This window comes from Haemaphysalis longicornis, unplaced genomic scaffold (assembly GCF_048455015.1).
Source record: "Haemaphysalis longicornis isolate Haplotype H1 unplaced genomic scaffold, Haemaphysalis longicornis Haplotype H1 scaffold_8, whole genome shotgun sequence".
Classification (NCBI taxonomy): Eukaryota; Metazoa; Arthropoda; class Arachnida; order Ixodida; family Ixodidae; genus Haemaphysalis; species Haemaphysalis longicornis.
Window position 1 is genome coordinate 20,135,293 of NW_027526445.1, and position 15,719 is coordinate 20,151,011.

The following is a 15,719-nucleotide window of genomic DNA, read 5'->3' on the forward strand; positions in this document are numbered from 1 at the left end:
TCACGGAGCCCCTCATTTCCCATTTTTTGATTCGCTACATGCTTAGCGAGGGCCTCTGTTCTGGCCGTCTTGGTGCCAAAGGGAGCTTAAGAGGGTTCAACGCTGGTCGACCACTCTCGACATGTCGTAGACACTCGAGTCACGGCCCGCGGGTTAAAAAGAAGGTCCCCTTCACCCCGAGTGGTCCGAGTGGCGCAGGCTACCACCCCCAAGTGCAGGAAACAAAAATACCTTAACATAAATACCCGAGAAAATGCTGGGGAAACAGCCCCGTCAGTAGCGTAGTGGTTATCGCACCAGACCGGTATTCTGGAGGTCGTGGGTTCGGATCCCACCCGGCGGGCATTTGTTCACCACTTTCTTTTCGACTCAAAATATTTTTCATCTCTTTCTATGACCCACCACAACCTCCCCTTTGCTTTCTGAGGTTTTCTTGACTGCCAAGCCTTATTTTCTGTCTTATTTCACGGCGCCTCTCATTTCCCATTTTCTGATTCGCTACATGCTTAGCGAGGGCCTCTGTTCTGGCAGTCTTGGTGCCAAAGGGAGCTTAAGAGGGTTCAACGCTGGTCGACCACTCTCGACATGTCGTAGACACTCGAGTCACGGCCCGGGGGTTAAAAAGAAGGTCCCCTTCACCCCGAGTGGTCCGAATGGCGCTGGTTACCACCCCCAAGTGCAGGAAACAAAATACTTTAACATAAATACCCGAGAAAGTGCTGGGGAAACAGCCCCGCTGGTAGCGTAGTGGTTATCGCACCAGACCGGTATTCTGGAGGTAGTGGTTTCGGATCCCACCCGGCGGGCATTTTTTCACCACTTTCTTTCGACTCAAAAAATTCTTCATGTCTTTCTATGGCCCACCACAACCCCAGCTTTGCTTTCCGATGTTTTCTTGAATGCCAACCCTTATTTTCTGTCTTATTTCACGGAGCCACTCATTTCCCATTTTCTGATTCGCCACATGCTTAGCGAGGGACCCTGTTCTGGCAGTCTTGGTGCCAAAGGGAGCTTCAGAGGGTTCAACGCTGGTCGACCACTCTCGACAAGTCGTAGACACTCGAGTCACGGCCCGGGGGTTACAAAGAAGGTCCCCTGCACCCCGAGTGGTCTGACTGGCGCAGGCTACCACCCCCAAGTGCAGGAAACAAAAATACCTTAACATAAATTCCCGAGAAAGTGATGGGAAACAGCCCCGCCGGTAGCGTAGTGGTTATCGCGCCAGACCGGTATTCTGGAGGTCGTGGGATCGGATCCCACCCGGCGGGCATTTGTTCACCACTTTCTTTTTGACTCAAAAAATTTTTCATCTCTTTCTATGACCCACCACAACCTCCGCTTTGCTTTCCGAGGTTTTCTTGACTGCCAACCCTTATTTTCTGTCTTATTTCACGGAGCCACTCATTTCCCATTTTCTGATTCGGTACATGCTTAGCAAGGGCCTCTGTTCTGGCAGTCTTGGTGCCAAAGGGAGCTTAAGAGGGTTCAACGCTGGTCGACCACTCTCGACATGTCGTAGACACTCGAGTCACGGCCCGGGAGTTAAAAAGAAGGTCCCCTTCACCCCGAGCGGTCCGAATGGCGCTGGTTACCACCCCCAAGTGCAGGAAACAAAAATACTTTAACATAAATACCGAGAAAGTGCTGGGGAAACAGCCCCGCTGGTAGCGTAGTGGTTATCGCACCAGACCAGTATTCTGGAGGTCGTGGGTTCGGATGCCACCCGGCGGGTATTTGTTCACCACTTTCTTTTCGACTCAAAAAATTCTTCATCTCTTTCTATGACCCACCACAACCTCCCCTTTGCTTTCCGAGGTTTTCTTGACTGCCAAGCCTTATTTTCTGTTTTATTTCACGGAGCCCCTCATTTCCCATTTTCTGATTCGCTACATGCTTAGCGAGGGTCCCTGTTCTGGCAGTCTTGGTGCCAAAGGGAGCTTAAGAGGGTTCAACGCTGGTCGACCACTCTCGACATGTCGTAGACACTCGAGTCACGTCCCGGGGATTAAAAAGAAGGTTCCCTTCACCCCGACTGGTGCGAGTGGCGCTGGTACCACCCCCAAGTGCAGGAAACAAAAATACCTTAACATAAATACCCCAGAAAGTGCTGGGGAAACAGCCCCGTCAGTAGCGTAGTGGTTATCGCACCAGACCGTTATTCTGGAGGTCGTGGGTTCGGATCCCACCCGGCGGGCATTTGTTCACCACTTTCTTTTCGACTCAAAATATTTTTCATCTTTTTCTATGACCCACCACAACCTCCCCTTTCCTTTCCAAGGTTTTTTTTACTTCCAACCCTTATTTTGTGTCTTATTTCACGGAGCCCCTCATTTCCCATTTTCTGATTCACTACATGCTTACCGAGGGCCTCTGTTCTGGCAGTCTTGGTGCCAAAGGGAGCTTAAGAGAGTTCAACGCTGGTCGACCACCCTCGACATGTCGTAGACACTCGAGTCACGGCCCGGGGGTTAAAAAGAAGGTCCCCTTCACACCGAGTGGTCCGAGTGGCGCAGGCTACCACCCCCAAGTGCAGGAAACAAAAATTCCTTAACAATATTACTCGAGAAAATGCTGGGGAAACAGCCCCGTCAGTAGCGTAGTGGTTATCGCACCAGACCGGTATTCTGGAGTTCGTGGGTTCGGATCCCACCCGGCGGGCATTTGTTCACCACTTTCTTTTCGACTCAAAACATTTTTCATCTCTTTCTATGACCCACCACAACCTCCCCTTTGCTTTCCGAGGTTTTCTTGACTGCCAAGCCTTATTTTCTGTCTTATTTCACGGAGCCCCTCATTTCCCATTTTCTGATTCGCTACATGCTTACCGAGGGCCTCTGTTCTGGCAGTCTTGGTGCCAAAGGGAGCTTAAGAGGGTTCAACGCTGGTCGACCACCCTCGACATGTCGTAGACACTCGAGTCACGGCCCGGGGGTTAAAAAGAAGGTACCCTTTACCCCGAGTGGTCCGAGTGGCGCAAGGTACCACCCCCAAGTGCTGGAAACAAAAATACCTTAACATAAATACACGAGAAAGTGATGGGGAAACAGCCCCGCCGGTAGCGTAGTGGTTATAGCACCAGACCGGTATTCTGGAGGTCGCGTGTTCGGATCCCACACGGCGGGCATTTTTTCACCACTTGCTTTTCGACTCAAAAAATTCTTCATCTCTTTCTATGACCCACCACAACCTCCCCTTTGCTTTCCGAGGTTTTTTTACTGCCAACCTTTATTTTCGGTCTTATTTCACGGAGCCCCTCATTTCCCATTTTTTGATTCGCTACATGCTTAGCGAGGGCCTCTGTTCTGGCCGTCTTGGTGCCAAAGGGAGCTTAAGAGGGTTCAACGCTGGTCGACCACTCTCGACATGTCGTAGACACTCGAGTCACGGCCCGCGGGTTAAAAAGAAGGTCCCCTTCACCCCGAGTGGTCCGAGTGGCGCAGGCTACCACCCCCAAGTGCAGGAAACAAAAATACCTTAACATAAATACCCGAGAAAATGCTGGGGAAACAGCCCCGTCAGTAGCGTAGTGGTTATCGCACCAGACCGGTATTCTGGAGGTCGTGGGTTCGGATCCCACCCGGCGGGCATTTGTTCACCACTTTCTTTTCGACTCAAAATATTTTTCATCTCTTTCTATGACCCACCACAACCTCCCCTTTGCTTTCTGAGGTTTTCTTGACTGCCAAGCCTTATTTTCTGTCTTATTTCACGGCGCCTCTCATTTCCCATTTTCTGATTCGCTACATGCTTAGCGAGGGCCTCTGTTCTGGCAGTCTTGGTGCCAAAGGGAGCTTAAGAGGGTTCAACGCTGGTCGACCACTCTCGACATGTCGTAGACACTCGAGTCACGGCCCGGGGGTTAAAAAGAAGGTCCCCTTCACCCCGAGTGGTCCGAATGGCGCTGGTTACCACCCCCAAGTGCAGGAAACAAAATACTTTAACATAAATACCCGAGAAAGTGCTGGGGAAACAGCCCCGCTGGTAGCGTAGTGGTTATCGCACCAGACCGGTATTCTGGAGGTAGTGGTTTCGGATCCCACCCGGCGGGCATTTTTTCACCACTTTCTTTCGACTCAAAAAATTCTTCATGTCTTTCTATGGCCCACCACAACCCCAGCTTTGCTTTCCGATGTTTTCTTGAATGCCAACCCTTATTTTCTGTCTTATTTCACGGAGCCACTCATTTCCCATTTTCTGATTCGCCACATGCTTAGCGAGGGACCCTGTTCTGGCAGTCTTGGTGCCAAAGGGAGCTTCAGAGGGTTCAACGCTGGTCGACCACTCTCGACAAGTCGTAGACACTCGAGTCACGGCCCGGGGGTTACAAAGAAGGTTCCCTGCACCCCGAGTGGTCTGACTGGCGCAGGCTACCACCCCCAAGTGCAGGAAACAAAAATACCTTAACATAAATTCCCGAGAAAGTGATGGGAAACAGCCCCGCCGGTAGCGTAGTGGTTATCGCGCCAGACCGGTATTCTGGAGGTCGTGGGATCGGATCCCACCCGGCGGGCATTTGTTCACCACTTTCTTTTTGACTCTAAAAATTTTTCATCTCTTTCTATGACCCACCACAACCTCCGCTTTGCTTTCCGAGGTTTTCTTGACTGCCAACCCTTATTTTCTGTCTTATTTCACGGAGCCACTCATTTCCCATTTTCTGATTCGGTACATGCTTAGCAAGGGCCTCTGTTCTGGCAGTCTTGGTGCCAAAGGGAGCTTAAGAGGGTTCAACGCTGGTCGACCACTCTCGACATGTCGTAGACACTCGAGTCACGGCCCGGGAGTTAAAAAGAAGGTCCCCTTCACCCCGAGCGGTCCGAATGGCGCTGGTTACCACCCCCAAGTGCAGGAAACCAAAATACTTTAACATAAATACCGAGAAAGTGCTGGGGAAACAGCCCCGCTGGTAGCGTAGTGGTTATCGCACCAGACCAGTATTCTGGAGGTCGTGGGTTCGGATGCCACCCGGCGGGTATTTGTTCACCACTTTCTTTTCGACTCAAAAAATTCTTCATCTCTTTCTATGACCCACCACAACCTCCCCTTTGCTTTCCGAGGTTTTCTTGACTGCCAAGCCTTATTTTCTGTTTTATTTCACGGAGCCCCTCATTTCCCATTTTCTGATTCGCTACATGCTTAGCGAGGGTCCCTGTTCTGGCAGTCTTGGTGCCAAAGGGAGCTTAAGAGGGTTCAACGCTGGTCGACCACTCTCGACATGTCGTAGACACTCGAGTCACGTCCCGGGGATTAAAAAGAAGGTTCCCTTCACCCCGACTGGTGCGAGTGGCGCTGGTACCACCCCCAAGTGCAGGAAACAAAAATACCTTAACATAAATACCCCAGAAAGTGCTGGGGAAACAGCCCCGTCAGTAGCGTAGTGGTTATCGCACCAGACCGTTATTCTGGAGGTCGTGGGTTCGAATCCCACCCGGCGGGCATTTGTTCACCACTTTCTTTTCGACTCAAAATATTTTTCATCTCTTTCTATGACCCACCACAACCTCCCCTTTCCTTTCCAAGGTTTTTTTTACTTCCAACCCCTATTTTCTGTCTTATTTCATGGAGCCCCTCATTTCCCATTTTTTGATTCGCTACATGCTTAGCGAGGGCCTCTGTTTGGGCAGTCTTGGTGCCAAAGGGAGCTTAAGAAGGTTCAACACTGGTCGACCGCTCTCGACATGTCGTAGACACTCGAGTCACGGCCTGGGGGTTAAAAAGAAGGTCCCCTTCACCTCGAGTGGTCCGAGTGGCGCAGGCTACCACCCCCAAGTGCAGGAAACAAAAATACCTTAACATAAATACCCCAGAAAGTGATTGGGAAACAGCCCCGCCGGTAGCGTAGTGGTTATCGCAACAGACCGGTATTCTGGAGGTCGTGGGTTCGGATCCCACCTGGCGGGCATTTTTTCACCACTTTCTTTCGACTCAAAAATTTCTTCATCTCTTTCTATGACCCACCACAACCTCCGCTTTGCTTTCCGAGGTTTTCTTGACTGCCAAGCCTTATTTTCTGTCTTATTTCACGGAGCCACTCATTTCCCATTTTCGGATTCGCTACATGCTTATGGAGGGCCTCTGTTCTGGCAGTCTGGGTGCCAAAGGGAGCTTAAGAGGGTTTAACGCTGGTCGAACACTCTCGACATGTCGTAGACACTCGAGTCACGGCCCGGGGGTTAAAAAGGAGGTTCCCTTCACCCCGACTGGTGCAAGTGGTGCTGGCTACCACCCCCAAGTGCCGGAAACAAAAATACCTTAACATAAATACCGGAGAAAGTGCTGGGGAAACAGCCCCGTCAGTAGCGTAGTGGTTATCACCCCAGACCGGTATTCCGGAGGTCGTGGGTTCGAATCCCACCCGGCTGGCATTTGTTCACCACTTTCTTTTCGACTCAAAATATTTTTCATCTCTTTCTATGACCCACCACAACCTCTCCGTTGCTTTCCGAGGTTTTCTTGACTGCCAACCCTTATTTTCTGTGTTATTTTACGGAACCCCTCATTTCCCATTTTCTGATTCGCTACATGCTTAGCGAGGGCCTCTGTTCTGGTAGTCTTGGTGCCAAAGGGAGCGTAAGAGGGTTCAACGCTGGTCGACCACTCTCGACGTGTCGTAGACACTCGAGTCACGGCCCGGGGGTTAAAAAGAAGGTTCCCTTCACCCCGAGTGGTCCGAGTGGCGCAGGCCACCACCCCCAAGTGCAGGAAACAAAAATACCTTAACATAAATACCCGAGAAAATGATGGGGAAACAGCCCCGCCGGTAGAGTAGTGGTTATCACACCGGACCGGTATTCTGGAGGTCGTGGGTTCGGATCCCACCCGGCGGGCATTTTTTCACCACTTTCTTTCGACTCAAAAAATTCTTCATCTCTTTCTGTGACCCACCACAACCTCCGTTTTGCTTTGCGATGTTTTCTTGACTGCCAACCCTTATTTTCAATCATATTTCACGGAGCCACTCATTTCCCATTTTCTGATTCGCTACATGCTTAGCGAGGGACCCTGTTCTGGCAGTCTTGGTGCCAAAGGGAGCTTAAGAGGGTTCAACGCTGGTCGACCACCCTCGACATGTCGTAGACACTCGAGTCACGGACCGGGGGTTAAAAACAAGGTTCCTTCACCCCGAGTGGTCCGAGTGGCGCAGGCTACCACCCCCAAGTGCAGGAAACAAAAATACTTTAACATAAATACACGAGAAAGTGATGTGGAAACAGCCCCGCCGGTAGCGTAGTGGTTATCGCACCAGACCGGTATACTAGAGGTTGCGTGTTCGGATCCCACCCGGCGGGCATTTTTCACCACTTGCTTTTCGACTCCAAAAATTCTTCATCTCTTTCTATGACCCACCACAACCTCCCCTTTGCTTTACGAGGTTTTTTTGACTGCCAACCCTTATTTTCTGTCTTATTTCACGGAGCCCCTCATTTCCCATTTTCTGATTCGCTACATGCTTAGCTAGGGCCTCTGTTCTGGCAGTCTTGGTGCCAAAGGGAGCTTAAGAGGGTTCAACGCTGGTCGACCACTCTCGACATATCGTAGACACTCGAGTCACGGCCCGGGGGTTAAAAAGAAGGTCTCCTTCACCTAGAGTGGTCCGAGTGGCGCAGGCTACCACCCCCAAGTGCACGAAACAAAAATACCTTAACATATATACCCGAGAAAGTGATGGGGAAACAGCCCCGCCTGTAGCGTTGTGGTTATCGCACCAGACCGGTATTCTGGAGGTCGTGGGTTCTGATCCCACCCGGCGGGCATTTTTTCACCACTTTCTTTCGACTCAAAAATTTCTTCATCTCTTTCTATGACCCACCACAACCTCCGCTTTGCTTTCCGAGGTTTTCTTGACTGCCAAGCCTTATTTTCTGTCTTATTTCACGGAGCGCCTCATTTCCCATTTTCTGATTCGCTACATGCTTAGCGAGGGCCCCTGTTCTGGCAGTCTTGGTGCCAAAGGGAGCTTAAGAGGGTTCAAAGCTGGTCGACCACTCTCGACATGTCGTAGACACTCGAGTCACGGCCCGGGAGTTAAAAAGAAGGTCCCCTTCACCCCGAGTGGTCCGAGTGGCGCTGGCTACCACCCCCAAGTGCAGGAAACAAAAATACCTTAGCATAAATACCCGAGAAAGTGATGGGGAAACAGCCCCGCCGGTCACGTAGTGGTTATCGCACCAGACCGGTATTCTGGAGGTCGTGGGTTCGGATCCCACGCGGCGGGCATTTTTTCACCACTTTCTTTCGACTCAAAAAATTCTTCATCTGTTTCTGTGACCCACCACAACCTCCGCTTTGCTTTCCGTTGTTTTCTTGACTGCCAACCCTTATTTTCACTCATATTTCACGGAGCCACTCATTTCCCATTTTCTGATTCGCTACATGCTTAGCGAGGGACCCGGTTCTGGCAGTCTTGTTGCCAAAGGGAGCTTAAGAGAGTTCAACGCTGGTCGACCACTCTCGACATGTCGTAGACACTCGAGTCACGGCCCGGGGGTTAACAAGAAGGTCCCCTTCACCCCGAGTGGTCCGAGTGGCGCAGGCTACCACCCCCAAGTGCAGGAAACAAAAATACCTTAACATAAATACCCGAGAAAGTGATGGGGAAACAGCCCCGCCGGTAGCGTAGTGGTTATCGCACCAGACCGGTATTCTGGATGTCGTGGCTTCGGATCCCACACGGCGGGCATTTTTTCACCACTTTCTTTCGACTAAAAAAATTATTCATGTCTTTCTATGACCCACCACAACCTCCGCTTGGCTTTCCGATGTTTTCTTGACTGCCAACCCTTATTTTCTGTCTTACTTCACGGAGCCACTCATTTTCCATTTTCTGATTCGCCACATGCTTAGCGAGGGACCCTGTCTGGCAGTCTTGGTGCCAAAGGGAGCTTCAGAGGGTTCAACGCTGGTCGACCACTCTCGACATGTCGTAGACACTCGAGTCACGGCCCGGGGGTTACAAATAAGGTCCCCTGCACACCGAGTGGTCCGAGTGGCGCAGGCTACCACCCCCAAGTGCAGGAAACAAAAATACCTTAACATAAATACCCGAGAAAGTGATGGGAAACAGCCCCGCCGGTAGCGTAGTGGTTATCGCGCAGGACCGGTAATCTGGAGGTCGTGAGTTCGGATCCCACCCGGCGGGCATTTGTTCACCACTTCGTTTTTCACTCAAAAAATTTTTCATCTCTTTCTATGACCCACCACAACCTCCGCTTTGCTTTCCGAGGTTTTCTTGACTGCCAACCCCTATTTTCTGTCTCATTTCACGGAGCCACTCATTTCCCATTTTCTGATTCGCTACATGCTTAGCGAGGGCATCTGTTCTGGTAGTCTTGGTGCCAAAGGGAGCTTAAGAGGGTTCAACGCTGGTCGACCACTCTCGACAACTCGTAGACACTCGAGTCACGGCCCGGCGGTTAAAAAGAATGTCCCCTTCACCCCGAGTGGTCCGAGTGGCGCAGGCTACCACCCCCAAGTGCAGGAAACAAAAATACCTTAACATAAATACCCGAGAAAGTTATGGGGAAACAGCCCCGCCTGTAGCGTAGTGGTTATCGCACCAGACCGGTATTCTGGAGGTCGTGGGTTCTGATCCAACCCGGCGGGCATTTTTTCACCACTTTCTTTCGACTCAAAAATTTCTTCATCTCTTTCTATGACCCACCACAACCTCCGCTTTGCTTTCCGAGGTTTTCTTGACTGCCAAGCCTTATTTTCTGTCTTATTTCACGGAGCGCCTCATTTCCCATTTTCTGATTCGCTACATGCTTAGCGAGGGCCCCTGTTCTGGCAGTCTTGGTGCCAAAGGGAGCTTAAGAGGGTTCAAAGCTGGTCGACCACTCTCGACATGTCGTAGACACTCGAGTCACGGCCCGGGAGTTAAAAAGAAGGTCCCCTTCACCCCGAGTGGTCCCAGTGGCGCTGGCTACCACCCCCAAGTGCAGGAATCAAAAATACCTTAGCATAAATACCCGAGAAAGTGATGGGGAAACAGCCCCGCCGGTCACGTAGTGGTTATCGCACCAGACCGGTATTCTGGAGGTCGTGGGTTCGGATCCCACCCGGCGGGCATTTTTTCACCACTTTCTTTCGACTCAAAAAATTCTTCATCTGTTTCTGTGACCCACCACAACCTCCGCTTTGCTTTCCGTTGTTTTCTTGACTGCCAACCCTTATTTTCAATCATATTTCACGGAGCCACTCATTTGCCATTTTCTGATTCGCTACATGCTTAGCGAGGGACCCGGTTCTGGCAGTCTTGTTGCCAAAGGGAGCTTAAGAGAGTTCAACGCTGGTCGACCACTCTCGACATGTCGTAGACACTCGAGTCACGGCCCGGGGGTTAACAAGAAGGTCCCCTTCACCCCGAGTGGTCCGAGTGGCGCTGGCTACCACCCCCAAGTGCAGGAAACAAAAATACATTAACATAAATACCCGAGAAAGTGCTGGGGAAACAGCTCCGCCAGTAGCGTAGTGGTTATCGCACCAGACCGGTATTCTGGAGGTCGTGGGTTCGGATCCCACCCGGCGGGCATTTGTTCACCACTTTCTTTTCGAATCAAAAAATTTTTCATCTCTTTCTATGACCCACCACAACCTCCCCTTTGCTTTCCGAGGTTTTCTTGACTGCCAACCCTTATTTTCTGTCTTATTTCACGGAGCCCCTCATTTCCCATTTTCTGATTCGCTACATGCTTAGCGAGGGCCTCGGTTCTGGTAGTCTTGGTGCCAAAGGGAGCTTAAGAGGGTTCAACGCTGGTCAACCACTCTCGGCGTGTCGTAGACACTCGAGTCACGGCCCAGGGGTTAAAAAGAAGGTCCCCTTCACCCCGAGTGGTCCGAGTGGCGCAGGCTACCACCCCCAAGTGCAGGAAACAAAAATACCTTAACATAAATACCCGAGAAAGTGATGGGGAAACAGCCCCGCCGGTAGCGTAGTGGTTATCGCACCAGACCGGTATTCTGGATGTCGTGGCTTCGGATCCCACCCGGCGGGCATTTTTTCACCACTTTCTTTCGACTAAAAAAATTATTCATGTCTTTCTATGACCCACCACAACCTCCGCTTGGCTTTCCGATGTTTTCTTGACTGCCAACCCTTATTTTCTGTCTTACTTCACGGAGCCACTCATTTCCCATTTTCTGATTCGCCACATGCTTAGCGAGGGACCCTGTCTGGCAGTCTTGGTGCCAAAGGGAGCTTCAGAGGGTTCAACGCTGGTCGACCACTCTCGACATGTCGTAGACACTCGAGTCACGGCCCGGGGGTTACAAATAAAATCCCCTGCACACCGAGTGGTCCGAGTGGCGCAGGCTACCACCCCCAAGTGCAGGAAACAAAAATACCTTAACATAAATACCCGAGAAAGTGATGGGAAACAGCCCCGCCGGTAGCGTAGTGGTTATCGCGCAGGACCGGTAATCTGGAGGTCGTGAGTTCGGATCCCACCCGGCGGGCATTTGTTCACCACTTCGTTTTTTACTCAAAAAATTTTTCATCTCTTTCTATGACCCACCACAACCTCCGCTTTGCTTTCCGAGGTTTTCTTGACTGCCAACCCCTATTTTCTGTCTCATTTCACGGAGCCACTCATTTCCCATTTTCTGATTCGCTACATGCTTAGCGAGGGCATCTGTTCTGGTAGTCTTGGTGCCAAAGGGAGCTTAAGAGGGTTCAACGCTGGTCGACCACTCTCGACAACTCGTAGACACTCGAGTCACGGCCCGGCGGTTAAAAAGAATGTCCCCTTCACCCCGAGTGGTCCGAGTGGCGCAGGCTACCACCCCCAAGTGCAGGAAACAAAAATACCTTAACATAAATACCCGAGAAAGTTATGGGGAAACAGCCCCGCCTGTAGCGTAGTGGTTATCGCACCATACCGGTATTATGGAGGTCGTGGGTTCGGATTCCACCCGGCGGGCATTTTTTCACCACTTTCTTTCGACTCAAAAAATTCTTCATCTCTTTTTATGACCCACCACAACCTCCGCTTTGCTTTCCGAGGTTTTCTTGACTGCCAACCCTAATTTCTGTCTTATTTCACGGAGCAACTTATTTCCCATTTTCTGATTCGCTACATGCTTACCGAGGGCCTCTGTTCTGGCAGTCTTGGTGCCAAAGGGAGCTTAAGAGGGTTCAACGCTGGTCGACCGCCCTCGACATGTCGTAGACACTCGAGTCACGGCCCGGGGTAAAAAGAAGGTCCCCTTCACCCCGAGTGGTCCGAATGGCGCAGGCTACCACCCCCAAGTGCAGGAAACAAAAATACTTTATCATAAATACACGAGAAAGTGATGGGGGAAAAGCCCCGCCGGTAGCGTAGTGGTTATCGCACCAGACCAGTGTTCTGTAGGTCGCGTGTTCGGATCCCACCCGGCGGGCATTTTTTCACCACTTTCTTTCGACTCAAAAAAATTCTTCATCTCTTTCTATGACCCACCACAACCTCCCCTTTGCTTTCCGAGGTTTTCTTGACTGCCAACCCTTTTTTTCTGTCTTATTTCACGGAGCCCCTCATTTCCCACTTTCTGAATCGCTACATGCTTAGCGAGGGCCTCGGTTCTGGCAGTCTTGGTGCCAAAGGGAGCTTAAGAGGGTTCAACGCTGGTCGACCACTCTCGGCGTGTCGTAGACACTCGAGTCACGGCCCAGGGGTTAAAAAGAAGGTCCCCTTCACCCCGAGTGGTCCGAGTGGCGCAGGCTACCACCCCCAAGAGCAGGAAACAAAAATACCTTAACATAAATATTCGACATAGTGCTGGGGAAACAGCCCCGTCAGTAGCGTAGTGGTTATCACACCAGACCGGTATTCTGGAGGTCGTGGGTTCGGATGCCGCCCGGCGGGCATTTGTTCACCACTTTCTTTTCGACTCAAAATATTTTTCATCTCTTTCTATGACCCACCACAACCTCCCCTTTGCTTTCCAAGGTTTTTTGACTTCCAACCCTTATTTTCTGTCTTATTTTACGGAGCCCCTCATTTCCCATTTTCTGATTCGCTACATGCTTAGCGAGGGCCTCTGTTGGGGCAGTCTTGGTGCCAAAGGGAGCTTAAAAGGGTTCAACGCTGGTCAACCATTCTCGACATGTCGTAGACACTCGAGTCACTGCCCGGGGGTTAAAAAGGTCCCCTTCACCCCGAGTGGTCCGAGTGGCGCAGGCTACCACCCCCAAGTGCAGGAAACAAAAATACCTTAACATAAATACCCGAGAAAGTGATGGGGAAACAGCCCCGCCGGTAGCGTAGTGGTTATCGCACCAGACCGGTATTATGGAGGTCGCGTGTTCGGATCCCACGCGGCGGGCATTTTTTCACTACTTGCTTTTCGACTCAAAAAATTCTTCTTCTCTTTCTATGACCCACCACAACCTCCCCTTTGCTTTCCGAGGTTGTTTTTGACTGCCAACCCTTGTTTTCGGTCTTATTTCACGGAGCCCCTCATTTCCCATTTTTTGATTAGCTACATGCTTAGCGAGGCCTCTTTTCTGGCAGTCTTGGTGCCAAAGGGAGCTTAAGAGGGTTCAACTCTGGTCGACCACTCTCGACATGTCGTAGACACTCGAGTCACGGCCCGGTGATTAAAAAGAAGGTTCCCTTCACCCCGACTGGTGCGAGTGGCGCTGGCTACCACCCTCAAGTGCAAGAAACAAAAATACCTTAACATAAATACCCGAGAAAGTGCTGGGGAAACAGCCCCGTCAGTAGCGTAGTCGTTATCGCACCAGACCGGTATTATGGAGGTCGTGGGTTCGGATGCCGCCCGGCGGGCATTTGTTCACCACTTTCTTTTCGACTCAAAATATTTTTCATCTCTTTCTATGACCCACCACAACCTCTCCTTTGCTTTCCGAGGTTTTCTTGACTGCCAACCCTTATTTTCTGTCTTATTTCACGGAGCCCCTCATTTCCCATTTTCTGATTCGCTACATGTTTACCGAGGGCCTCTGTTCTGGCATTCTTGGTGCCAAAGGGAGCTTAAGAGGGTTCAACGCTGGTCGACCACCCTCGACATGTCGTAGACACTCGAGTCATTGCCCGGGGGTTAAAAAGAAGGTCCCCTTCACCTAGAGTGGTCCGAGTGGCGCAGGCTACCACCCCCAAGTGCAGGAAACAAAAATACCTTAACATAAATACACGAGAAAGTGATGGGGAAACAGCCCCGCCGGTAGCGTAGTGGTTATCGCACCAGACCGGTATTCTGGAGGTTGCGTGTTCGGATCCCACCCGGAGGGCATTTTTCACCACTTGCTTTTCGACTCAAAAAATTCTTCATTACTTTCTATGACCCACCACAACCTCCCCTTTGCTTTCCGAGGTTTTTTTGACTGCCAACCCTTATTTTCTGTCTTATTTCACGGAGCCCCTCATTTCCCATTTTCTGATTCGCTACATGCTTAGCGAGGGCCTCTGTTCTGGCAGTCTTGGTGCCAAAGGGAGCTTAAGAGGGTTCAACGCTGGTCGACCACTCTCGACATGTCGTAGACACTCGAGTCACGGCCCAGGGGTTAAAAAGAAGGTCCCCTTCACCCCGAGTGATCCGAGTGACGCAGGCTACCACCCCCAAGTGCAGGAAACAAAAATACCTTAACATAAATACCCGAGAAAGTGAGGGGGAAACAGCCCCGCCAGTAGCGTAGTGGTTATCGCACCAGACCGGTATTCTGGAGGTCGTGCTTTCGGATCCCACCCGGCGGGCATTTTTTCACCACTTTCTTTCGACTCAAAAAATTCTTCATCTCTTTCTATGACCCACCACAACCTCCGCTTTGCTTTCCGTGGTTTTCTTGACTGCCAACCCTTATTTTCTGTCTTATTTCACGGAGCCCCTCATTTCCCATTTTCTGATTCGCTACATGCTTAGCGAGGGCCTCTGTTGGGGCAGTCTTGGTGCCAAAGGGAGCTTAAAAGGGTTCAACGCTGGTCAACCATTCTCGACATGTCGTAGACACTCGAGTCACTGCCCGGGGGTTAAAAAGAAGGTCCCCTTCACCGCGAGTGGTCCGAGTGGCGCAGGCCACTACCCCCAAGTGCAGGAAACCAAAATACCTTAACATAAATACCCGAGAAAGTGATTGGGAAACAGCCCCGCCGGTAGCGTAGTGGTTGTCGCACCAGACCGGTATTATGGAGGTCGTGGGTTCGGATCCTACCCGGCGGGCATTTTTTCACCACTTTCTTTCGACTCAAAAAAATTCTTCATCTCTTTCTATGACCCACCACAACCTCCGCTTTGCTTTCCGAGGTTTTCTTGAATGCCAACCCTTATTTTCTGTCTTATTTCACGGAGCCACTCATTTCCTATTTTCGGATTCGCTACATGCTTAGCGAGGGCCTCTGTTCTGCAGTCTTGGTGCCAAAGGGAGCTTAAGAGGTTTCAACGCTTGTCGAACACTCTCGACATGTCGTAGACACTCCAGTCACGGCCCGGGATTTAAAAAGAAGGTCCCCTTCACCACGAGCGGTCCGAATGGCGCTGGTTACCACCCAGAAGTACAGGAAACAAAAATACTTTAACATAAATACCCGAGAAAGTGCTGGGGAAACAGCCCCGTCAGTAGCGAAGTCGTTATCGCACCAGACCGGTATTCTGGAGGTCGTGGGTTCGGATCCCACCCGGCGGGCATTTGTTCACCACTTTCTTTCGACTCAAAAAAATTCTTCATCTCTTTCTATGACCCACCACAACCTCCGCTTTACTTTCCGAGGTTTTCTTGACTGCCA

General features: G+C 50.9%; 4 non-coding genes across 4 annotated transcripts; all 4 read left to right on the forward strand.

Moving 5' to 3' along the window:
- Positions 1 to 1,658: 1,658 nt before the first annotated feature.
- Positions 1,659 to 1,731, forward strand: Trnat-agu (transfer RNA threonine (anticodon AGU)). Its single transcript has one exon. It is a non-coding gene; the product is annotated as a tRNA-Thr (tRNA).
- A 390-nt stretch (positions 1,732 to 2,121) lies between these two features.
- Trnan-guu (transfer RNA asparagine (anticodon GUU)) lies at positions 2,122 to 2,194 on the forward strand. The gene has a single exon. It is a non-coding gene; the product is annotated as a tRNA-Asn (tRNA).
- Positions 2,195 to 4,900: 2,706 nt separating this feature from the next.
- On the forward strand, positions 4,901 to 4,973 carry Trnat-agu (transfer RNA threonine (anticodon AGU)). The gene has a single exon. It is a non-coding gene; the product is annotated as a tRNA-Thr (tRNA).
- Positions 4,974 to 5,363: 390 nt separating this feature from the next.
- Trnan-guu (transfer RNA asparagine (anticodon GUU)) lies at positions 5,364 to 5,436 on the forward strand. Its single transcript has one exon. It is a non-coding gene; the product is annotated as a tRNA-Asn (tRNA).
- The last annotated feature ends 10,283 nt before the right edge of the window (positions 5,437 to 15,719 follow it).